The sequence below is a fragment of the Protomyctophum bolini genome (assembly GCF_963924005.1).
Source record: "Protomyctophum bolini genome assembly, chromosome: 4".
NCBI lineage: Eukaryota > Metazoa > Chordata > Actinopteri > Myctophiformes > Myctophidae > Protomyctophum > Protomyctophum bolini.
This window is the reverse complement of record NC_137865.1, coordinates 16,906,391-16,932,107: the sequence shown is the minus strand read 5'-3', so window position 1 is coordinate 16,932,107 and position 25,717 is coordinate 16,906,391. Positions and strand designations below refer to the sequence as shown.

The following is a 25,717-nucleotide window of genomic DNA, read 5'->3' as shown; positions in this document are numbered from 1 at the left end:
TAACTCTGTTATCCAGTGACCCTGGAGCAGATCAACAACGGAGCAGACTTTTGTTTGTCGTTTGTTTATTTTGCACATCGGTAGCAATTTGGGGTTCAGTGTCTTGCCCAAGGACACTTCGACATGTAGACAGGAGGAGCCGGGATTCGAACCGCCGACCCATGGATCATTGGATGACCTGCTCTACCTCCTGAGCCACAGTCGCCCCCACTACACAAGATTGTTTTAGTCTACAATCGGATATTTTCACCACACTCGATGCAACAACGCATAAAATAGGGCTTAATAAGTGTGAGAAGAACGATGAGCAGGGTGAAGGTAGGTTTTGTGCCAGGAACAAATACTTAAAGTTAAAAAAAAAAAATCTATATTTTAAAAATATTCTCGAAAATAGCATAGTTACAATATGGCAGTGCTGTCCCCGGTCCCCCAGTCCCCGGATCCCACTTTGAGCACCAACAGTGAACAGTATCCTGTCTCTGTAGGTAGAAGGCTGCTGGCTAAGCTACACTGTGTCATTATGACATCATAGACTTTCATTGCACGTGCATGTCGGTTTTACAATGTTTAACCTCAATTTCAAGCTCCAATTTCAGCCATGAGCAGCTCCAGCTGCATTTAATCCCTGCCTGTATCCACGTGATCCACTCACTACCAATCCAACATTCTCTGCTAAATTGCTCATTTTGATGATTGTAAACATGAGGAGCTGATTTTGTTGAGAGCCGATTTAGCACACATCCAAACACGCACAGCATTTGCTTTGAGTATAGGCCCAGGATGTTTGTTATCCATGTCCAAAGTCCGGGCCGGGGGGTCAGATTTTATATTGGCAGCCATTTTGTGGTACCACAAATAGAAAACCATGATTTTTTCCCATAGCGATTTTAAACAATATTTATATACATTATGTTAAGCCTGGAACCAAGCAATCCATGACCATCAAACATTTGATGTACACATCAAACCCTGTACACTCAAGACACTGCCCCTGCTGCCACCCTTAGATCTCCATATATGGAGCCGACCTGACATTCCATGTTGATCTCACCTCATCAAACCCTGTACACTCAAGACACGCTCCAAATATGGCCAGTACATAATTCATTCCATATGGGTTTTCTTTCCATAATTGATCTGACCCCCCATGCCAAAGCACCAGCGCTCGCCCAGCAGTCTGCCGTCACCCAGGCTGGGATGCGTGCACGTGACCTCACCCTTTAGGGTGAGGTCACTTCTCGCCCTCAGAGTGTCTCACTGGTACACAACATAAATATTAGAAAACCGCAAATATAGCCCCTCAACACACCGACTGTCAGGCTCAAAATAAATTTAATTTATATAAATATTTCCGGAAATCTGTATGGGAAAGAATTCATGGGTTTTGTATCTGTGGCACCATAAAATGGCCACCATTTCACACAGTGTGAAAGGAGATGCCCCATTTGGTCCCTAAACTATCAATAATTTAGCTGCGGACCCGCTGGAACCCCCTCAAGGAGCCCTGGGACCAGCGGACCCGACTTTGAGAACCACTGCTCTGGGCACTGCTCTTTCGCTTGCCTGACTAGGCAGCATGCATCAGTCTTTGAGTATAGCCCCTTTTGCAAAAACAATTTTCCTCAGATGTGCACCTATTGTGCATGCCTTTCTGGTTCACAATGGAGATGTTTTACCAAAAAGGTGACACGTGTGTATGCCTGCTGCTAAGCGGTTTGTGGCTTTTACTGATAACAAAATAATAAATCTGACACAAATCTGACAAAGTGAGGAATATTATGTGTGTGCGTGCGTGCCAGCGTGTTTAATTTAAAATGCTATTGTGATACTACCATGGACTACAATTGGACCGTCAAATTACATGACATCCCCAAGAACTCATTACTGAAATGGGTGCAACTTCTGTTCAGTAAGACTTCTAGATTGTGATAGAATGTATAATAGTTCTATAATTATAGAAGGTTTTGGCCATAGTGTAAGCCCAGCACCGGGTACCACAATGGCCAGACGTTTAAAGTGCTTTATCAATGTTGAGCAAGAATCTACTGTACAAAGATGATCAGTGTCGTTAGGAAGACATTAGACATTAGAAATTATGTTGAATATTACTGAAAGCGAAAGTACAGTAGAACCTTGACATATCCCCAGTTGTTCATGGAGATTGACAAAGGAGAGCTTCAACGAGGTATTCTCCAATAGAATTTCATAGAAACATGAATGCGTGTGCATTTTAAATTGGCCGTGTTCTGGTCATGATCAGATACAAATTCAATACTGTATTGCCCATCATTTTTACATGAAGTTTAAATTTCTCTTCGGCTCAATGCATCTTTTCCCTACAATGCAAATCAATATGAATGAATGTGCCGATACATTTCTCACAGAAACATCTGGGCATCTCCGTCTTCCTGGACATTGGTGAAGATGCTATACGGGCGGCTAACTGTTTAGACCAGGGTACCAGTCACGCGCTGGTCCAGTGGACCAGGGTACCAGTCACGTGCTGGTCCAGTGGACCAGGGTACCAGTCACGCGCTGGTCCAGTGGACCAGGGTACCAGTCACGCGCTGGTCCAGTGGACCAGGGTACCAGTCACGCGCTGGTCCAGTGGACCAGGGTACCAGTCATGCGCTGGTCCAGTGGGGAGAGCGCTGCAGTAGGAATTTAATACGATTTCCATAGCAAGCATTTGGCGACAGAACAACTCCCCCGAACAAACTTCTAGTAGAACCAGCCTCTAGGGTGGGCGGCCATCTGCTTTGACCGTGTCTGGGTGAAATTGAGAGAGGGAGAGAGAGAGAGAGAGAGAGAGAGAGAGAGAGAGAGAGAGAGAGAGAGAGAGAAAGAGAGACCAGATGGACAGCAGCCGTAATCACAATTCACAACAACAACAACAACGGCACACCGGAGGCAGAAAGCTCATAATCCATACACGTATTCTTATAGTGATACGCATAGTGTTTATCAGCCCGCTCCTCTCCTCTAGTGGCTGTCAAACTTGCCTAGTGGGCACTTATTCACTTTTTGACCTCCCTTTGAAGTCCCTGAAGTTCTGTGTTGCTCTGAAACAACGCTATAGCATAAATATTTACAGTACGAGCCAATTACTCCCACACTCTTTAGATTTTAGTTTGCCGCTTCTGGCTGCCATATCCTTGTCATTTGCTTTCTACTGTACCTCCTCAACTGATGTTTAGATTTCACAATCTGTGAATTTACATCTTATCTACATGAATTAGTCCTGGAAATGTATAGGGTATTATTATGTTATTTATATGAAACTTTCTAACCATTTAAAAAGGTATAAACATAAACAATGGTACACATGCACATAATTCCACGCTGATTATATGCTGATTATATGCCTATCCATCATATCTGCATATGATGGAAAAACAGATTCAAGTGATGAAAAACTTCTGTGTGAAGAAGCGCATAATAATGTGTATGTATCAATTTAGCGTGGATGCTAAACAAACTGCATATCAATATTTATACATTGTCCACATCACACTGTGTTGATTGATCTAATATAGTGGCACAGCCCTGAGACACATCCAGGTGTTTGGCAACCAAACATTATTTTCGCATTAATACAGTAGGGACGGCTATTATAGGCCTACAAATATGCAAAATGTGTGAATATGTATAGGTCTTAATTAATTTACTATATTATTATTTTGTGCGTACTCATATCCCAATACAGTAGTCTCACTAGTCTCCCATCTGACTGAAAATAGTCTCCCTACAGAAGTAAAAGAGACCTCCAACTATTTGACCTTCAAATTTAACCTGAAGAGGTGGCTAAAAACAAATCAAATCAGTAATCATGAGTAACTATCAGCACTAATTAGTATTCATCACCGGTGTAATTTTTCACTTCACTTTGCAGTTGCAGTCTGTCCCCTGCAGCTGTACCATGTTGATCTGTTCCTGTATTGTACTGTATTGTATTGTGTTTTTTGTATGGATATAGTGTTGGGTGCTTGCACATATGCACACATGGCACCAACGCATGGTGTTGTGTGCTGGCACACTATACAGTCTGTCTTTCTTTTATCTGTATTGTATTGCATTGTATTGTACTGTACAGTATGTGTCATTGTACGTTTAGTTTTACTACCATTTTTAAGAGCCTGCTCAGGGACTACAGATGTAAATTAGCTTATGGCTTACTCTGGAACATTTACATTGAAGTGAAAACTGAAATGTTGATTAATGAGCATTGTCCCTGTCAAATAAATAAATAAAATAAAATAAAATAAATCATGTTATAATTTACTAAAAGTTTTCACCCAATTTGAGCCCCATTGAATTTAGATACCAGAGGTATCGGTAGGCAAAGACCTCTGGTTGTCTGTCTATGTGAGACCACCAATACAGAGGAATATTCTACCCTAACAAATATCTTATTTTTTCTTTTTTTTATGTTCATCCCACAATTTTTGTAACCCATTTTTTCCCACACAGTAACAAATATATCTTAACCATTTTCAACCACCGTCCCTATTTCGAGCATGCCACAAAAAGCAGATTTACAAGTAGACTCACTGGCTATTTTCGTTATAGGCGTGCCTTGAGATTTTGTCATGCCCAGTGGTGTGCCTGAAGCCTTGGGCACCAAAACTTTGAAAACCACTGAGCTAATCACACGGCAGGTAGATCTGCTGGAGGGGGAAAGCACATCCAGCTTTTCCTCGCCTTAACAGTTTTACAAATGCTCAAATGCTCAACGCAATACCTTGCTTTGGTGTTGATTAATTTTTTATGCTTGGAACTGAATTATACATTTAGTGCCTGCGAGGAAATATATAGTCTGCAGTTTATAATCCAAATGAGATAAGCGGACAAACAGGCAAAGTATGTTGTGAATAATACACATAAAATGTCTGTGCTTATGATAGCCTCATAGCCCTGCAGTTTGCTTCAGATTACAATGGTGGCATATTCCATTGGCTCGTTGTCTCCTCTCCTCATCTTTGACGAACCATTGTGCCGTTTTCACTCTAGTTTCCACAGATCACAGGGATCGTCACTTTGATTTAGTGTGAATTATTCACTCTCATCTTACTGGATGCAATCTTAAATTCTGAGTCATAAAGAAGACCTTTGATGTTGGACAGCTTTCTCCCCACTTGATGAACCTGAACCGACTTCAAAAGTGTCACACTTAGGCCAACGCCTTGAGCAACGCTCTGAACGAACGTGGAGGCTGCTTGAAAAAGTATTTGACACCCAGTTTCCCTTTAGAATAGGGTAGAACTTTCAACCCGGTTGTATTTTGGGCACGTCGGTACATATTTTGAGGGAGAGCGAGTGCATTTTCCAGCAGCGGCATCAGCCACGGATTGTCCGCGGCAGTGTTTCTCGGCGGAATCAGTCCGACACCCTACCCCAAACCCTAACCCTAACCTGCATGACGCAACGTATGTCGGACCATCGCACTGCCGCGGGAGCGAGCGGCAGTGGAGTGCACCTTTTCCTGGCAGATGCCGCCCCTCTCCCCTGTTTACCGGCAGTTGCGGCGTGTGGAGCGGCAGCGCCGTGTCTAATTGCCGCTGCCGGAGAATGCACTCCTTCTGCATATTTTTCTTTTCAATTACTCGTTTATATAATGTATTTAAATATTGTATGATGAATTGCATTTTTATAGCGCTTTTCCAAGTGCTCAAAACACTTTACAATGGTTCATTCATTCATACATTGGGAGGTGTATATTATTGTTTGTCTTTAAATGTTTCGATTAATTGAATACACACAGGACCACAAATGGAATCAAGCTATAGGGTATATTTGTAATTATTTTGGTAAATTTAGCATCCTTTTGTATGGAGCTGTACCTCTGTGCAAATCATTGAGTCTTGTGATGTCTGCTCATTATAAGCGATTTTGTGTAGTTGCTTATTTGGGCTTGCTTCCTTATTGTTATTTGAACCAGTGGTCCACAAGCCACAAATCAATATGGATGCAAGTGGGGCTGCATGACAGTTCCACCTAACTGAAGGAAGGATGGCATACATCACAACCGATGAACCACCATAAAACAAACACTTGCCAAAGAGAAGACCCTTTGTTCACCCTCATGCGTCCCAATTCATTTATCCCCAAAGTACCCATTTGTTCTGCCAATGAAAAGACTCATGAGGAGAGATGACTGACACCTTCTAATCCTCGTGGAAAGCCGAAAAAAGCATGTCATTACCATGACATTTACACTGTCTTCTGGGACGCAAGGCAAAGAAAAAGGAAAGAAAAAAAGGAACACGGAGCGAGAGATACACAAAACATAAAGTTGCAAGAGAGAGAGAGAGAGAGAGAGTGGGGAAAAAAGCCATATGAATGTGTTGTGTTTTGGATCTGAACCTGCAATCCGCCCACATTTTCCAGCCCTCGGTGCAGGCTTGAACAGCATGCCGGGGTAGCCTACATTCTGCCTACATTGTGTATAGTGGCTTATAGTGGCTACACCAGCAGAGAGAGGGCAGGCGGACAAATGTTTGTGTTGCAAAGTGGAGCACAGAGCACCATCCAACCTAAGTGTGCAGCTGATTATGAAAAACAAGAAGATGGAGAAGCCCTTCGCAGGTTTTTTTTGGTAACGAACACGGCAGGGCAGGGGCGGTATGGATTATTTTGTTAATGCAGTAATGAATCACTGTTTACTGACGGTATGGCAGTATTGAGCAATACCTGAAAAAAATGTTTTGAATGAAATAAAAAAAAATATATAATAATAGTTATAATCATAATATAAGGGCCACGGTCACTCCTCATGCATTGAAGGAAGCATGAGCTCAGTTCGGGACTCTTCCCAGGTTGGCAGAGGGAGAGTAGTGCCCAGATTACAGCTTAGACAATTGCCACCGGGTGGAAAAAATGGGATACAAAATTGTGGGATAAAAAAAAGAATAATAATAATGATCGCTGTTATGAACTCAAACCGCGATATGCCTTACACACCCGCGGTATGGCGGTTATTGCACCCAGCCCTAGAACACACAAGACTTGTTTGTTTTGTGGTGACTTTGGCTTTTCAAAGAAGACAGCCCGGAAAACAGGAGGAGGATGAACAGTGGGCCCAAATCCAAACAAAAATAATGAGGGATGCACAATGTGCTCCACGCCAAATCAACGTTTCGGTCAAGATGATATTCTTCAGGAACAGGAAAAGTAAGTGAGATCAAGCTTGCCCAAGCTGCGGTGAATCGGCAATAATTGACTTAACTGGACTATTACCAGTGTGCATACCTTATTATTCTAGTTGTGTTGATGCACCTGTTCTGTTGTCCTGCACCTGGACACTGACACATCTTCCATGCCAACATACCTCATTAATCAGAATCAAAATACTGAATAATGAGTACTGTAGTCCCCGCCCCCCCCCCCCCCCCCCCCAACAGTGTAACCTGTAATGAATTTCAGAAGTCAACAACAGCTGTCTGTATAGAAATAGAAATGTAATTGCTATGGGGATCTTCACTTTGTGAGCTTGTGGCAAATTTAACAATTTATAACGCTTTACAAGTCTAGGAACCTTTCTATGGATAAAAGTTTTGACAGAAAATATGTTACCCTTGCTGAGTGTATGCCAACTTGAGTTGACCTATAATTGGACTATTGTTTCCTGCCAGAACCACCTTATCTGCTCAATGGCCAGACCCGTTTCATTGCTTTGAGCACAATGACAAAATGGGTACTTATTGGTGTGGCATGAGGAAATAGAAAGGGGAGTGTATCTCCCAGGTGAGACAGGTCATCTATCTACCAGGTAGGAGCCCATGCAGCTTCTTCTCTCCCCTGAGCATTGCCACTCGCTACCTCTAGAAGTGACAGCCAAACAATGGGTGCCAGTACTGCTTTTAACGAGCAAAAACAGGAGCACAGCTAATTAAAGATGCCCCTGGTCCCAGTCTCTCCACCTCCCCTCCTGTTAACCCAGAACTGTGTGGTACAGCTTGTCAGCCCCACCGCAAGAGTGATAGGGGTTTGGATTTTCCTGGGCCCTATAGCCAGCGGGGGGCCGTGGAAATTGCTCAAATCACACCGTGGCGAGAGAGGAGAAGGAGAGGAGTGTGAGAGGGAAGGTGGCACAAGCCAAAGAAAAAAGTGAAAGAATGACAGGCTAGGAAATGGACAAATAGAGAGAGAGAGAGAGAGAGAGAGAGAGAGAGAGAGAGAGAGAGAGCAAAGACAAACAAAAGATAAGACTCTGTATGAAAACACATGCCAAAGGACATGCCGAATTGGTGAGGCAAGAAAAAGAAATACTGCTCTGAATTGCGGGATTGTGAGGCATAAGGCTCTTTACATAGTGGAAATATAGTAACAAGAGAACAGCAAACTGAAAACAAAATGAGAGAGAGAGAGAGAGAGAGAGAGACAGTGGTACTCACTAGGGAGAGGCAGGCGGGAGCGTCTTGGCTGCTGGAGTGGAACCGAGATGGGCGCGGCGGCGGCAACACAGCGGGGCCTCGCCGGACACTTCAATCACAGGCAGCTGGATCCGCGGGCAAACTTGGCCAATTAGCCGCACACTGGCGCTGGCCCCCAGCGTCATTAAAGGGCCCGCGCTCTGAACCAGGAGAGAGAGGGCGAGGGAGGAAAAGAGGTCATTGCCAGACAGATGTATGGTACTCACTATACTCACGCACACACAGAGAGAAACACACAGGTACACACACAGGTATACATGCACAAGTATACATCTGGATAAAAAACGGATTAAAAAAACGTTGCACACGTTGTCTCATGTGCCTATTACACACTGTCCGACACACACACACACACACACACACACAGCATCCATCACTTTGCAGTTCGATTGACAGCAACAGGTGTGGTGGCTGGCAGCCACGCAATTACCAGGCGGAGCCGATGCTTCTCCCTGACACCAGACAAAGAGAGATCAGAAGAGAGATCAGAGCTGTGGGGGGGCAGGGTGCAAGAGATGAGGGAAGAGGAGAAGAGAGAGAAGTAGCAGAGAAAGATACCTCCAGGAGGAGAGAGAGGGAGAGGGATTTCCATGTCTTTTCTTTTCATCGCAAATCCCTCGCTGACTGAGCTGGGCGTGCGCGGCTAGGAAACGGATCAAAAAGAAGACTGGGAAAAAATACAGCACCTATGGCACAACGGCCCACCCACCGAGAGGAATACAAAGGCTTTTCGCTTCGGTGGTCTGGGGAGACCTCCTGCAGCGTGTTGCATTTTCAAAACAGACCAAAAAATAAAAGGAGAACTAGAAAGAGTAGGAAACATTACATATCAATTGGGGGGGGGGGGTGTTCAGCGAGGTCCAACAGCGAGAGAGCACAATAAACTCCATGGTGTCATTTCACTCTGGGGGTGTAATACTGTACCTAAATGAGTCCATTCCTATTTTCGGCATGTCAGCGGCAAAAATTGCCATCTGCAAGCTTGTATAGGTCATTATATTTCTTGCCATTTCTGAATACATTTGAGGTAAGATATAGGGCTTAAGTGGTTAAAGAGTATGTTCATCCAAGCTTACATGTAATGCATCCCTGCACATCTACTGTGCATATCCACACGGGACCTTGCCTTACATCAGACATGCCTGGGGGGTGGGGTTGTATATGTACTGTACATGTGCGTGTATGAAATGTGTGGGTTTCATCTCCAACCCTCCTCCCCCCTCGCTCTCTGCACTACATCTCCAATTACGGCCATGGCTTCGATCAAGGCTAAAGTAGTGCCTGTGGGCCGCGTGGCCGCCATAAAGTGTAGCAATCTCCGCTCATCGAGACAAACCCTGCAACGCTCGGGCGGAGAGAAGAAACCCCGGCACTTTTATTTAAAACAAGCCCGGGTAAAAGATCAATGGTCCAATTCGGCCGGTGGAAAAAAGTTCACAAACACATATAGTGAGAGATTATGAAGCGGAGATATATTATGGGTGGAGGGGGAGGTGGGGCCTCCATCCCCCCTCCCCTCCCCAGCCACCTCATCTGGGTGCTAGTGGCTTATTGATCGGTGGAGACACGCAGCTCCCAGCCATTCATCACGGGCCACTTAGATAACTCCTCTGATAATGCCGCCGCTGCCGAGAGGCTGCAGCCGGCCACATCCATTATTATCCCCACAATGCAACACAAGCCCCCGCCCCAGGCTGCATGGGGCTGAGTGGGGGCAACAGGCAACGACACGATTAGTGTGATGGGAAGATGCAGCTTGGAAAAGGGGTGCCGTCCGTGATGCGAAGGCGTTGGCGACCGAGGTTGGGGAGAACCTTGGTTCGGGGCTAGAGTATAATATTAACCTTAGCGTCCCAATTAGCTGGGCATGGCATAGTAGGAAAACATTGGCTGAAATAGGATAACAATCAGAAAGCTCACGACGACATGTTATGAGCTTGTAGATCGAAGACATTTAGCGCAGGGACAAAAGAAGGGAAACGAGTATAGACCCTTGGGAGACGTATAGCTTAAGTGGATAACCACCTAAATCCTATATTGACGCTTCACCCCTCTGACAGGCCTACCGGGGTGCATACTTAGTTTAGACTATAGTCATTGGTTAGACATGGGTGTTAAGGTTAGGTTTAGGTGTGCTGCCCCGTGGGAGGTTAGGGTGAGGGTGAGGGTTTGAGATAGGTTGTAGTTGTAGGACTAATGACTGGTCTAACCAATGACTAAACCAAAAACTGTCTAAACTAAGTACTGCAGTCTGCACCCCTAGAAAACAGCCAGTCGACAAGCTCACACCATAACGTTTGAAGATCTGCCATTTTCACTGAATGTAATAAGTGACCATTCAGTGAAAATGGCCGTCATCTACAACCATTATGGTGTGCAGAATGTAAACCCATTGTACTGTGGCTGAATGTTGGCCTATTATAGTTGACTGCCCAGATAGGGACGCTAGGAGGGTTGGTGCGGTCAGACCTGTGAAAAGGAGGCAGGCTGAAGGGGGTCCGGGAGCGTTATGAATAATGATGTTCTCGACAGCCAGGACAGAGATGGGGGGAAACCGGACCGCTTGTATAAAAACCCAGTCGGAGACCATTGTTTCCAGTCCTTGGCCAAACAGCATTAGCAAAAGCTGTTTCATAGCAGATAGCGCACGTTAACCAGCCAAGCGACAGGCGGCTCAGACAAAAATAAAGTGCTGAGTGTGTGTGTGTGTGTGTGTGTGTGTGTGTGTGTGTGTGTGTGTGTGTGTTAGCATAGGGGAAGAGAATTCCCCGACTGGGCAGGTGGGGATCAGCCATAATGAGCCATGCAGGGAGAGTGAAAAAAGAAGAGAGAGCTGGGAGGGTAAAGTGGCGGGAGGGGGGGGAGTGGGGGGGGGGGAGGGGGGGGTCCAAAGAGTGAGGCGAGACAGACAATGATGGAGACGGACCAGGAGCCAGCGACATGGGCCCCAGAAGAGCAATTACGGAAGCTCAGGAGAAGGTGTGGGCCCCCAACCCCCAGGCATGGTTTCAAATATAGTAGAAAACGAATGCCAGACACTCGCACACACACCCACACACAAACACAGCAGAGCCGAATTCATCGAACTCAAATCCCTGACAGACTGGGAGACAGAGATGGCCAAAGGGCAGATGCAGGGAGCAGGCGGGTGGAGATAAAGAAAGACAAACTAAAAAGAGAAAGATCGCGAGGTGGGAGGTATTTTGAGAACAGAGAGACTATATACGCTTTATTCTAAAATCCAAAACTTGCACACACACGCAGCTCAAGGCTGAGGTCAGCTAGTGCAAAACATCCCAGTGCATCGTGTGGCGAGTGCTAAACAATGCTGGGGGGGAAAATAAATGTCTGGACAGCCTCGTCAGAACGCAAGAGACTGTGATGGCTTCTGAAGGCAAGCGTTTGCACCCTACACCCACCCCATCACTTTACAAAGACCTGCTGAAGTGGCTCCCTTGTATGACGGCGCTTGCCCGCTGAGAAATAGCAGATCTGCAAACTCACAACGCCACGAATGCTAGGTGTTGCGAGGTTGTAGATCTGCTATTTTCGCCATGCACGGCCCACCGCGGTACGACGATGTGTAAATCCGTCTCGACAGGCGAGAGAGGAGTCAGTGCCAGAGCGATGGGAGCGAGTGAGCGAGGGAGACAGAGAGAGACGAGGTAAGGGAGGGAGAAAGAGAGAGATGTGCAGACAGATACAGGGGAGGGGGAATTGAATTAAGAGAAAAGTTCTCGCGCACCGGTATGCACCATTGATTTCCTATTCTCTTGGAAACATTTAATGAGCTTAAATAGGAGCCACGCTTGACACCGGCGCAGCGAATCGGAGGAAGGCTTCCCTGTGAGAGAAAATCGTTAAGCGGCACATGACGACTATACGAAGGAAAGGCGGAGAATGGAGAGGGATGGGGGTTGGTGTGTGTGTGCGTTGGGGGGGGGGGGGGTTTGAGAGCAGCGTGTGCGAGACAGATGTCGGATTATGGTTGGGAAATGAACCGTGGGTTATGGTGTTACTCGCCTGCAGGGTGTCGAGGAAAGAGCGGGGGAAAGGAGAGCGGCGGAAAAGTGCCGGCAAGAAGAAGGGTAAAGGTGACTCACGTTGAACCCCCACCAGGGTTTGAAGCGGTCAGGTCCGGGGGGGGGGGGGGGGGGGGGGGGGGGGAGACAGGTCGGAAACGAACGCTCGTTATATCCCCAACAATGTCACCGCTTGACTGACAGCTACTGCCCTTCAACGGCGCCTCGCCTCATTACGTTCCCCCCGACAACCGTGCCATCATGCGAGGTCCTCGGCAGCACACCGTTGCTTGGCAGCCATCTTGGGTTTTTCCTTTTTTTCTTCTTCTTTTACCCCGTCCGTACCCACTGCCCTGAGAACTGAGGGCAGAGTCCAAACGCCACTTCAGTGCTTTGTGCCACTGACGAGGGCCCCTCTGGGAGCCATGGGGAGGCCCCTTTATGAAGCCGTCAGGCAGAGGTAACAGTCAGTCGGCTGCCACTGCTTTGAGTGTGGAGACAGACATGGCTGTACGGCAAACACCGCGGGACATTTCCTTTCACTGATTGCTGAACGGGAAGTTGTGTGTGCATGTGCGTGAGCGTGTGTGTGTGTGTGTGTGTGTGTGTGTGTGTGTGTGTTTACTGCAGGCATGTTGGGCCAGACTGGATGTATTGTGTACTGCACAATTCTCCTACACAGCCAGACTCCAGGATATGGAAACGCTTGAGTTGAATTCCAGCTCTGTGCGTGTGCGTGTGTGTGCACATTCAGACATGTACACATACTCCAGCATGTCCATATTGCCTGACGAGCAGTTTAAAGGCAAAATGTTTCCAGTTTCCCTCAATGTTTTGCGTCGACACTCGACAGACAGCTTGACAATCCAGATGACTCCACCAGTCTGCTTCTTAGATCAGTCGGTCAGGAAGGCGTTCGTCAGTTCCTGACCCCGGTCTTTCTCCAGCCTTGGCTCAGCTGTTGGCTCACCCACTGCCTCTGAGTATCTAACCAGATGGATGCATAGTCCGTAGTGTGTATGCGTGTGTGTGTGTCTCCGCATCGGGGTATTTGGCATTGCTGCTCATGCTAACTTTTGTTGAGCGTGACCTACAGGGCGAGTTGTGCTGAAGACATTTTTTGTTCCCCTTTTTGCGAGACAAGAGACGTGCCAGAACTGACTTGTAATCCACTGGGTGATGAATTACTGCAGATAAGAGCCAGGCCACACGGAAATGTCCCCCTCCACATAAACTCCTCATAACGCCAGTGTGAATTTATACAGATGCATGCACGTGCGCACGCACGCACACACACACGCACAGTGACAGGAACTGACTGACCGACCGCAGCACGAGAGCAAAAAAAAAAAAACCTGGGAAAACCACACTGCTGGCTGAAAGGCCTTCCCGGCATCCCCCTGCAGTGTAACTTCCGTCCTTTCTGTTCCCACAGTGACGAGATCGATAATCCACTATAGTTTGCACGAGCAAATCTGCTACTTTCTATATCTCTAGGAGGTCATCTCTGTGACACAGTATACACTCTATACAGTAACACCATCCCCTGGATCATTTACACAGGCCTATGTATAGCCCTGTGGAGAATAGGTCCATTACAGACTAGAAACAGAAAGCTATACATCATAATTGCTCCCACCACGCTTCTATCCCCACTGCGAAATTGCCACTTGAGAATATATTCTCTCTCTTTATTCCTCTCCCTCTCTCCCTCATATCAATGGAGTGAGGGTGATTTTGACAGGCTGACTGACTCAGTGATGCACTAACCACCTCCATTTGTATCTGTGGAGGGTGCATTAGCTAGACAGCAGAATCGCGGGCACCGCACCAGGAAAGCCAGTGAGCCTCGGCCTCGCCGACCGACTCGCTGCCTTTTACCACTCTGTGCTGAAACAGCTCGCCATTAAGGCCACAATTAGCACAATCCCCCACCCCGCGCGCTCACTCGCTCTGGGAAAAATAACCCCTCGAAAGGCCATTCAGCAAGTAGAGTGGAGGCAACCAGCAAGACGGCTCTCGCCAAGGTCCACACTTTAGTCGCGCGCACTCTTCAACATCATGATGGGAGCTGCAGCCATCGCAATTGATCTCAAGATCGAAAAAGTATTACGAGACAATGGCGGGAATCCAGCCGAGATATAATGATGACATTCTGAGGGAAAGTGGAAAGCGCTGGCGTGTGATAAATGGAAGCTCTCTCGTGGCGCGCCGCCGCATCTCGAGACATGACGGAATTAAAATAAAGTGCACTTAAATAGAAAATGACTAAAACCCCTAGAAATGAGGGTCGTTTAAAATAAAGCCACTTAAATATAAAATGACTAAAACCCCTAGAAATGAGGGTGGGTTAATTCCTCTGCCCTTTGTGTGCTCGGACAGTGCACTTCACGGTAAACATTATTCATAGGAATGGAGGCTTGCGGTGGCAGCGGCCTTAATGGCCCATGTTCTGTCCACAACGGAACATATCTGCTCCCTCTGGGCTTGTGTAGGGGGGGGGACGACGACAACAACAACACAGAAGGAAGGCGGTCATTTGCAGCACAGTGGCAGTGGGCAGACACAGATAAGAGCTTGGATCGGTGGAGGCTGACATGTGTGTGATTATCTCTCGCTGCTGGAATTGACCGTCCATCAATCCCGCCGCACTGAGCCAACAGGCTCAATCGTAGCCCGAGATGTTGTGATCCGAGTGTGTCGCTGCGCACACACGTACACGCACACACACACACACACACACACACACACACACACACACGCACACACACACACGCCTTTTTTATGGAGGGATAGACAGTAGGCTGACAGGAAATGCATGGGGAGAGAGATGGGGGGGGGGGGGTGACATGCAGTAAAGGCCGTCGGGATTGGGAGTCAAACCCGCGGCACACTGCCAGACTGGATTACCAGCTATGGTGCCTGGACCGCTGAGCCACGGCCCAGGCCACACACACACACACGTGTCTTGATTACATATGTATCCTACACACAGGGAACGAACACACACACACATGTCTTGACTACACACACACGGTCATGGCTGAGTGCATCGCAGTGGTTCCAAGCAGTCTATCGAAGCACACCGCTATTTTCTTTAGCGTGCGGCGCACAAGACAGAGGCAAACGGCTAGATTGTGAAGGGCTTAAGAGGTTAAACCTTTTATTTGACATCAGTAAACAGATCGCAATATACATCACACTCATATACATATATACACGCATACATACAGTACATACATACATACAGGTGCTGTGGATGTGTGCCTCGTGGATGTTATTGAATGTTAACACACGGCCATACAGAACCACAGAGAGAGAGAGCACCACCTAACAGGCCTTCCTTTCCACTCAGCCCATAATACTCCACAGTGAACCACAGGAGCGATGGAAGGACGACAGAGAAGATGACAAGGGGAGGGGAGAGAGACAGAGAGAGTGTGTGGGTGTGTATGTGTAGGTGTGTGTGGTTGTGAGGAAGTGTATTCTTTCTGCTGAGCGCCATCTGGAAGTAGAAAGGTAGATAAACAATGATGTGAGCCCACATCCTATTTCCTTAAATCCGCACACACGCGCAGACACACACACACACACACACACACGCGCGCGCGCGCGCACGTGCACGCATGCACATACCGCAAATGCGTGACCACCATCACCGCCAATCTCGCATGCAACGCCAAGCGTTGTCAGGGATTGGCTCTTATCAATCTTCAGCCAGATACCAAGCAGAAGCGTGAGACAAACAAAGCAAAGGGAAGAGCGAGCGGGGGAAAATAAACGGAAGAGGAGCAGCCGGTGACAATGAGGAAAACAACTGGCATGATGGCTGCAAGCCACCCAGCTGCAACACGGCCCGGCCAGAGGATATTTAAAACCCATTCTGACCTGAGATCAGATTTAAAAAATGTCTTCTACATCCTGACACTTTTCTGAAAAAGCTATGTTTCTATGTCAGTCGTTATTTGATTTTTCAAAAATAGCAGACCTACAAGCTCGTAGCGCGCCACTCGGTGGCGCGCTATGAGCTTGTAGATCTGCTATTTTTCAATAGCTAAAGCATAACATAACAGAACACCAAAAGGGGTTCCCGCCCAAAATGGGTTGAACACAAAAATGTTCTAAATTATTTCAAGAATAGCTCGTCTACAACAGGTATGAACGAATAATTGAAAACAGCTAAAGAAAGGGTGTTTAATATAATTAAATATTAAAATATGTTTTGACACAAACAAATGTTGTACGGTCATGATTACGGTAATCAGTAGCCTGGATGGCTTGGTTCCATGGGCTTACAATAATTGATGGAAATCTCTATGGGAAATATGAATGGGGTTTTATATCAGTGGCACCACAAAATGGCCACCACTCCTATAATGCCATGCCCAAAAAGCTTCACCTGAAGAGAAACTGTAATGTGGCATTGGATGAGGGGAGATGGGGGGTGGTGGCGGGTGTGCAGAAGAATGTAAGTGTTCATTTGCAATCTCAAATGTTAAAATAAACACTCACGGTGTATAGGCAGCATTGTGCAAGGTCTTGTTAAGGGGATGGAGAGATGCGTTTAGAAGAAAACGCACAGATACGATTTGCATTTGAATTCATTTTTGTTGTAGCTCAACGAGATCGGAGGCAACATTAGGCGTCGTTATTAGATTCACACGCACGCATGACGTGTGCACGCACGCACGCACGCACACACACACACACACACACACACACACAGCTCACTCCCATCAGTTTTAGATGCTTCTGGCGCCGCGGCGTGCCAATATATTACAGACATAGTAGCGAGGAACTTTATTATCCCCTCATGGGGAGATTGTCCTTGTAGTAAGTCAGAGTTAAAATAACAAAAACAACATCCACAGAGCATGAAGTGCACAAGTTAAGCTAATTAAGTGCGGCAGCTGGAACGGCAGCTGAGCCGAGCCGTGGGTGGGTGGGGGGGGTGGTGATTTGTTGAGCACCCCCCCGCAGACACCAGGTCTCTTGGGCTTGGGGTACAGGTGATCAAGAGGTCAGGAAAGGACGGGAGGATGCGTCGAGAGTCTACGTGCACAGTGCACGCTGCATGCGCACCTTAACACAGACCTCTCTCCTCCATCTTGCTGCCCACTCACGGTGACAAACAAGCCTTGTCAGGCATAGGCGAACATCTACAGACGCAAAGAAAAGGTGATGGGGGAGCTTCAGCCTCTTGTCGCCTCACATCGGTTCATCAGCACAAAGCACCTGGCCCTAATTAGAAGCCATGGCGGTCAGGAGAGGCAGCGACAGCCACTCTGATGGAGGAGGCATTCATTGTTTATCCAAGAGCCGTTTGCTCCCACACATCTCTCCCTGACTCTGATTGAGGGGACAACAGAGAGCAGCCTCCAGTCCTCTCCCTCTCTCTCTCTCTCTCTCAGGGACCACGATGGCTTCTGATCTAAAAGAACACAATGGCGTCAAGTGCAGCAGCACAGAGATCAGATGCTTAAGCCTGCTCTATGGTCACTCAGTATATACTTTGTGCGACAAGTGTCCAACGATGGGTCACACGAGGACGGTGATGTCAACATGGTGTCAATGGTCGTCGCAACTGCCTTCATAAAATGTTGTGCATTCCGATTGGTTATCATAGAGATGCACAAGGCCACATGCCTATACACGTCCTTGTTTACATTTTGTGGGGAAGTGGTCAGACAGTATGAATGCTCAAAGCTCAGAACACAGTGCGACGTGGCATCCGGGGGCCTTCGGGGACAGAGCGTTCAGTGTGGCGGCCCCCCCACCCTGTGGAAGTCTCTTCCAATAGAGATCCGCCATGCTCCAACACGACTCCTTTAAGGCTGCCTTGAGAAGACACTCATTCTCTCAGGCTTATGGCATATAGTTTTTGATTGTTGGTACATTTTATAAAGCGTCCTTGGGTTCATGAAAGGCGCTATATAAATTCAAGCTATTATTATTATTCAAAACTTTAGACCATTGACCTGTCTACGGTCAAGCAAGAGCAGAGTTTTGGGTACTATATACGCAAAGAATGGTCGCAGATGCCTTCATAAAACATTGTATACACATAAAAAGTTACACTCTGCCAAAGGGAGCGATGTTATCGTCACAGAGATGCATGTCATGAGACACTCGTCACGCAAAGCATGAACTGAGACTGAGCTTCATATTTTGTGTCAGGTGTCGAAAATAGCCAATCTACAAGCTTACAACGCGTCACGGAGGCCATGCCTCATGAGCTTCGAAGGACGGAGCATAAATGAAGCATTAGAGAGCATGTGGGCACATATAACACACTGACTGACACGAAGGGAACGAGTGATGAATGAGAGTCAAGAAGAAACAGAAAGAAATGTAATAAATAAATAAAATACAAAAACGTGACAAAAAGCATATCTTCTCTGTTTTAGCACAAACACAAAAGAAGAATCCCTATAATTGTGCGTTTAACTGGTTTTGGCTAAATGAACGTCTGCTGCAGTTAGACCTTGATAAATGCCCATTGTCTGGGTGTTATTAAACACCAGAGAGAGTAGTGGCGCGGTCCCCGTGCCAGGCAAAACTAATTAAAGCCCGGCAGATGTGTCTGCTCCACGGACAGAGTAGCACACGCACGTGCACACACACACACACACACACGCATGCCATGCATGCACGCACAATACACACACGTGCAACTAAATGCAAACTAACTACGTCCAAAATCCAGTCCAAAGTGCCAGCTGACAAATCAATATCCTCCTAACTAGCTTTGTAAACGCAGAACAACAGCCACTTCGTATCACTTTCCAACACAGTGTAGTTTGACTTGAGAACATTTCCCAGCGCCAGGGGGGCGAGAAGAAGAACACCCCCCCCCCCCCCCCCACCCGCCCAACCCCCGGTGCCTTGTTATCCTGGCAAAACTGCACAACACTTTTCTGTACTCCCCACGTGCGTGCCTTCTCCTTCTCCGTTGCAGGTGATGATGAGTGCTGGAGCTAAACAGCGTCCCAATTAATCTTTCATGGCGCACATGTTTGTGCTTTTGTTCACTCTTCTCAGGGAGATTGGATGAGACTGCCGGTGTACAATGGAGAGGCTGCTGATCCATTCATCCTCTTCCTCATCCTCACCTTTTTACTCTTTAGCAAACAGCAGAAGAGTAAAAACTCTCATCACAGCTCTCTCTCTCTCTCTCTCTAATTCAAAGGAGCTTTATTGGCATAAGAAAACATACGTTTACATTGCCAAAGCAGAAGTGGAACAAGACAATCAAAATAAAACGATGTATTTACAAATAAATAGGAATGAAATAAAGGTGTAAACAGAGCTGTGTTACATTAGCACTTTGGGTAATACTATCTTGTGAAACTATGAAAAAAGATTGTGAATTTTCTGTCAGAGATAGTTATACAATATACAGTATATATATATCCATATAGCAGACGTTATCTTTATACTTTTTATAAGCAGTGTACACACAATGGTTTGTATTCCTTAAGGTGCTTGTATTCCATTTGAAATCCTTCTCCTGTCACAGCAGCTCACAGCAGCAGTGCTGTGTTTGCACATAGTTGTACTTCACCCAACAGATATGGGAGTTTTTTTGTCATTAGTCATGTTCCTCTCCTTGGGTGACTGTAATCCGTGGAAAGTATACGTCTCTGATGTCTTGGTACAGTGGGCAGACGGTTAGGAAGTGTAGATCAGTCTCTACCTCGTTTTGTGTGCAGTGGGTGCACAGTCTGTCTTCGCTTAGGAGTCAGGTCTGCCTATGGCGGCCTTTCTCAATCGCAAGACTGTGTTCACCGAGTCTATATCGAGTTAATGTTTTCCTTAGTTTTGGGTCAGTTACTATGCTTAAGTATTCTGCTACTGCAGTGTATTCTCTATTTAGAGCTAAATAGCATTCCATTTTGCTCTGGTTTTGAGTAGACCTTTTCCAGTGTGTGAGATTCTTTTTGTTTTATTATCATTTGGTGTAGTCCCGTTTGTTTTCTGTCTGGTGGTTGTGCTTGTCCCAGAACTAGCTGGCTGAGGGGACATCTTTCCAGGGATTCACTGTGTGTGAGGGCCTTCTTTAGCCAGATTTGTATTGGTCTCTCTCTCTCTCTCTCTCTCTCTGCCCCACAGGCATGAGAGCCTGACAGCCGCACTCAGGACGCTGATGGAAGCCAAGCTCGCCCGAGTCAGAGCGACTTTAAAAACAGGAAATGAGATCGGACCAGTGATAGGAGGAGCAGGGTGGGAGGGTGAGGCTATCGGTAAACACACATCATGTGACCCCCGCGCGTGTGACACACACACACACACACACACACACACGCACGCGCACACGCACACGCACACACACACGCACACACACACGTCGTCTTCATTTAGCTGTCTGTTTCATCCACTTGTAGTCAGAGATCTCTGTATGCACGCACACACCAGGAGCTATTAACACATGCGCACACACACGCACACATCGTGGCACTGGTGACTAATCACCGATCTGGACCAGCCATTCCCAGGTCTGGATGACAAAGCGCCCCTTCCAACAGATATAGGCTAATGCCCTTCTCAACAAAAGGCTTATGCTGCAGTAGCGCCAAACATATGACAGAGCGAGAGGGAGGGGTAGCGTAGCGTGTGTGTGACCTGCCTTGGACGAGCATGTACAGGGAAGGAAGCAAGTGACATCACAGATAAGGGTGATGTACTGTAGAGCCTAGCTCCTATAGGCGCTACATGGGGCTGACAAGCCTCGTACGTGTTCTTGATTTCAATAGCAGTTCCCCGAGTCAAGGGCAGGGAGAGGGCACAGCCGAAAACCCTGGGGAAAACCATTTCCGTGTGACTGGGCTATAGTTTGTAAAGTGAAAAGCGCAAGTGCCTTGCCCTCAGGACTTTCCTGCAAAAACCTCTCCCTGTTAATGTATTACTGTGTTAGAGGTGGCAGGTGCTTGCCAAGCCCTATCTGGAAAAAGAAAAAAAAAAAAACATTATTTCCACATAGACCTAATCCCTCGAATGCCTCAGCCATTGTGGAAAGCTCTTCCCCCCCTCTGCAGCAGCTGGGCTCCTTGGCCGGCGTGATCCAGGTAAGTCCTTGTTGTGAGGAAAGGGACCTGATGCAACCGAGGCCAGGTTCGGAATGTGGGATAAGGTTGGATGGAGGCCAGGAGCCATTAGTGTGCCTAGTGTGTCTGACACGACGGGCAGAACATGACATTCTCAAAAGGCGTGGGAGGATTCGAACAGGGCCACGGCGAGGAGCGCCAGGCAGCTGTTTCATTCACAACCCTCTGATAACAACCCCTCTACGTTCAGATTGGCTAGAACAAAAATGGGCAAGGGACCGCCAGCCAGGCAACACGAATACAAATCACTCTTCCCGACAACTGAGCTAAGCAAAAAATAAAATAAGAGCCCTGTGTGTTGCCTAATTCATCTCTTAGATGATTAAGGCCTTGTTGCAGTCCGAATATGCACCGTTTGAAGAATGCAAATGCAATTGGTGCGGCTCTGAGACTAATGTGCGTCCCAGGAATGGGCCACATGACAGTAATGGTTAATATTCAAGTGCAGAACATGCTTCAGTCAGCTCCAGTGCCTTGACTGCGTTATCAGCAGGAGCCAGTGGGCTCAACAGACAAAGATCTGGCTAATGGTCCCAGCCATATCATTTACCGTACAGCCACTAACCATGGGCACATGATGACACACTGCTATCAAAAAGCCAGGGAGGAAGGGGAACTTCCATTACTAAAATTGGATAACCATCCTTATTCCTTAAGAGTTCTTTCTCAGCCTCCACTCTGTGCGCCTTGGGAAGCTCAACTCTTCTTTCAGGCAGTTTGCGGAGCACACTGTGGACCGCAAGTACACGCATGAAAAGCATAACAGTTAACAGCAATTGATTGTGTATGAAGATTGACTGCCATCTGGGTTTTGCTTGCATGTTTTATCCCCCCCCCCCCCCCCCCCCCAACACTTCTGCACATATCCAGGTCGAATCAAGTCGAACTGAAGAGTTTTACAGACAGTAAAATGTAACACTAAAAATGCCCTCAGGGCAACAGAAAATGTAACTTGCAAGAGCATGTCCAGAAGAAGCCAAACAATTTATTCTGGCTGCTTTCTGCAAGATTAGCTGTTTGCAAAAAAAATATTTCAGGTCTCTGTTTCACCAATGATCTTGGAGCAGATTTAAACACTGCTAGTATTCAGGCTATAAGCTTACTGTCTTATATGCTGTGTGGCCATGAAACCAGCAGATAAAAGAACACTCTGAAGACTCAATAAAAGATTGATAAAGCGAAACGACAGAGGATGACTTGCCTGACATAAAAGGAATTTAGTTTGCAGTGTATAGGTGAATTCTATGCTGCCTCCATTTCACAACAGCCTCAGTGCTCACATCAAATAATGTAACCAATGAAACCTAACCTTACTTGTTTCCTTTAGACCAAATCTTGTGGCTGAAAACTGTCTATTCTAATCTGGGACACAAGGATTCATGTGGCTAAGACGTAATCAAATACTACCCAAATATTTGTATGTAATGTGAATATGTGTCTGTGGGTTTAATAAATATTTAACCAATATTAACAAGAGCTTGTGACTAAATTATAGCTACACTAGACCCACTGCAACACAGGTTATTTATTTTTAGTAGGCTATATTTAAAATTTCTCATGTGATTTGAGATGCCTCTCGAACTATGATTGGGAGCATATTCCATTTTCCTCTCTGTATGAGGGGTGTGATCTGTTTATGTATTGTCATTTGTGTCCTAATTGATGCTTGGCGCAAAAATGAATTTCTGCAAGGACAAATAAAACATCCATCCATCTATCTTTCCCCCCCATTTCCTGGAACGTAACAGTTTGACATACACGTTTCTTTTCTGGGTTGTTTTCATTTGGAAAGGCCTGGTGCTGAGGGCTCAGTAGAGAGGAGAGGAGAGGAGAGGAGAGGAGAGGCCTGGTGCTGGGGGCTCAGTAGAGAGGAGAGGAGAGGAGAGGAGAGGAGAGGAGAGGCCTGGTGCTGAGGGCTCAGTAGAGAGGAGAGGAGAGGAGCTGTCTGTGGGCTGATTGCACACCTCCAGGACAATAGCACTCTCTCTCCATCACCCAGGTCAACAGAGTGTTGCCAGATGTTTCAAGAGAAATAAGCAACTGGGTCTACAGTATGAAAACAAGCCCTGAAGAACTTTAAACCTAGACACATTGGCTATTTAAAAATACCTGATCTATACAAGCTCACCATGCGTCACCACGCGTTACAAAGCGACATATTGTGAGATTGTAGATCTGCTATTTTCACAAAAATAAATATTTGTATTTTGGTACATTTTACACAAATCTTATTTGTGGTCCCTGCCTCCTGGTAAAACATATTTTCAGATAAGGTGCCGTGAACAAATACATATTAATTTGGGAGTCGTTAAGATAAATAAAAAATGTTTGAGAACCACTGATTTAAATATTAGACAGCAAGCCTAAATAAGCAACTACGCGGAAACCCACGGCTGCTAAAGTTTACACGCAGTCACTTATAATAACTTAGCGGACATGGCAACAATGTCATTACCCTGGTCACCACCACACCTCGGCCCGGTGTACATGAGACCAATGTCATTACCAGTGTTGTTTTCTTCGACTAATACTATGACGAAAAATGTTCGTCGACTACTTTTTTCCACTGACGAAAACTAATTGGAAACTACATGAAAACTAAGCTATGATGACTAAAACTAAGACTAAATATACTGAAAATTTCGTCAACAAATAAAAACTAGACTAAAATGTTAGGAAGGGTCTAGTGGACAAGAGATCCAGTTAAAGTAATTTTGCTGAAAATAGCCAATCTACAAGAAAGTGAAAAAAACAGCCATTACGACACTGGTCATTACCTTGGCCACCAACACACCTCGGCCCGGTGTACATGAGACCAACACAAGGCAGTTGAGGCAGCTTCTCTTTGGAATGACAAACGCGACCGCGATGCATGCGTGTGTTTATGTGAGTGTAAAAAAAGCCTATATGGACGAATCCGTGCAGCAGTGCTCTGTATAGGCCAGGTGTAGGCAATCAATTTTGCGGTGTCAAGCTGCGCTTAATGCAACAAGGTGTCGAGCTGCATTTACTGCCCAGGTGGATTAGTCTATAGATACTGCAGCGCCACACCGGCACAAAAGCACAGAGCACAAAAAGAGTCCGAGCACGCACGTGAATTAAGGTGCGAGTTTAAGTCAGTGCCTTATTATGTTATATAGAATGAAGTGCATGTGAGAGGGAGAGAGAGAAAATGGAATACAGAATGTGAATTTGTATGAAATGTAGTGCCTGCGTGTGTGCACGCGCGTGCAGATGGTGTGCCAAACAAGGCACAGCTCTGGTGTGGCGTGAGCTCCTCAGAGATGTTTGTCATTCCAGAACAGCAGCATGTCTGGACTGGCAGGAGACCAGGGGAGAGTGATAGGGAGGCCTCCGAAAGTGTCTCTTCCCTCACAGCAAAATACAACCGCCAACTCCCATCTCCCACACACACACACATAGATTGGAACCCAAACTCATCAGGGGAGGTCTCAAGACCACTCAATGATAAAAAGCAATAATGAGAAATGTATGGGGAGGGGGGGGGGGGTTAATGAGGGGGAAAGGCGTAGTAGTGTGATTTATAAACTAAGTAACTAATTATCACCAGTGAGAGACAATAACAACCAACAATCAGTCATAATTGTTTTTTTTCCTGTGTGACATGACTGCAGATAAAGAGAGGCTATAATTGATATTCCGGAGTGACTTTTGTTAATTAAGGCGCTGATCGTTCTGCTAAACAGACTTGGACAACGACGGCCACCCGCCCTTTAGGAGAGCAGCTTGCTCAGCATCAGCCAACCCAATTCCTTTGAGGCACTTTGTCTTCTGATGGCGTGCCGTTGTCCAGGGAGCAGGACGCCCAATGATAATTATGTAAAACAAACACATACAAGAATGAGCCGAGAGAGCCTGGCTGGCTTCATTTGTGTGTTCGCCAATAAATGTCAGGCTTTATTAATTGATTGAACCCCAGTGTGAGGAGAGACAAAGACAGAGAGAGACACAGAGAGGGGGGGGGGGGAGACTGTGTGAGCAAGGACACACTAGATGGTGCGCAGCAAAGTCCTGAGCGTTAATTTAACTTTGAGAGACCCTCATGGACCTCAGGGATGTCCTTGGTGGATCCAAACGTTGTATCTGAATGAAACGGCCGAGTTGAAACTGCAAGCTCTGGTGTGCCGGATCCGCTCCT

At 46.5% G+C, this 25,717-nt stretch overlaps 1 protein-coding gene across 1 annotated transcript in view; it reads right to left on the bottom strand.

Annotated features, from left to right (window-relative positions):
- plxnb2b (plexin b2b) overlaps positions 1-25,717 on the bottom strand; it is a 204,363-nt gene that overhangs the window by 165,704 nt on the left and 12,942 nt on the right. Inside the window, exon 2 of the mRNA XM_080761560.1 lies at positions 8,394-8,572. The gene's annotated coding sequence lies outside the window, so the exon portion shown is untranslated. The remainder of the gene's footprint in view (positions 1-8,393; positions 8,573-25,717) is intronic.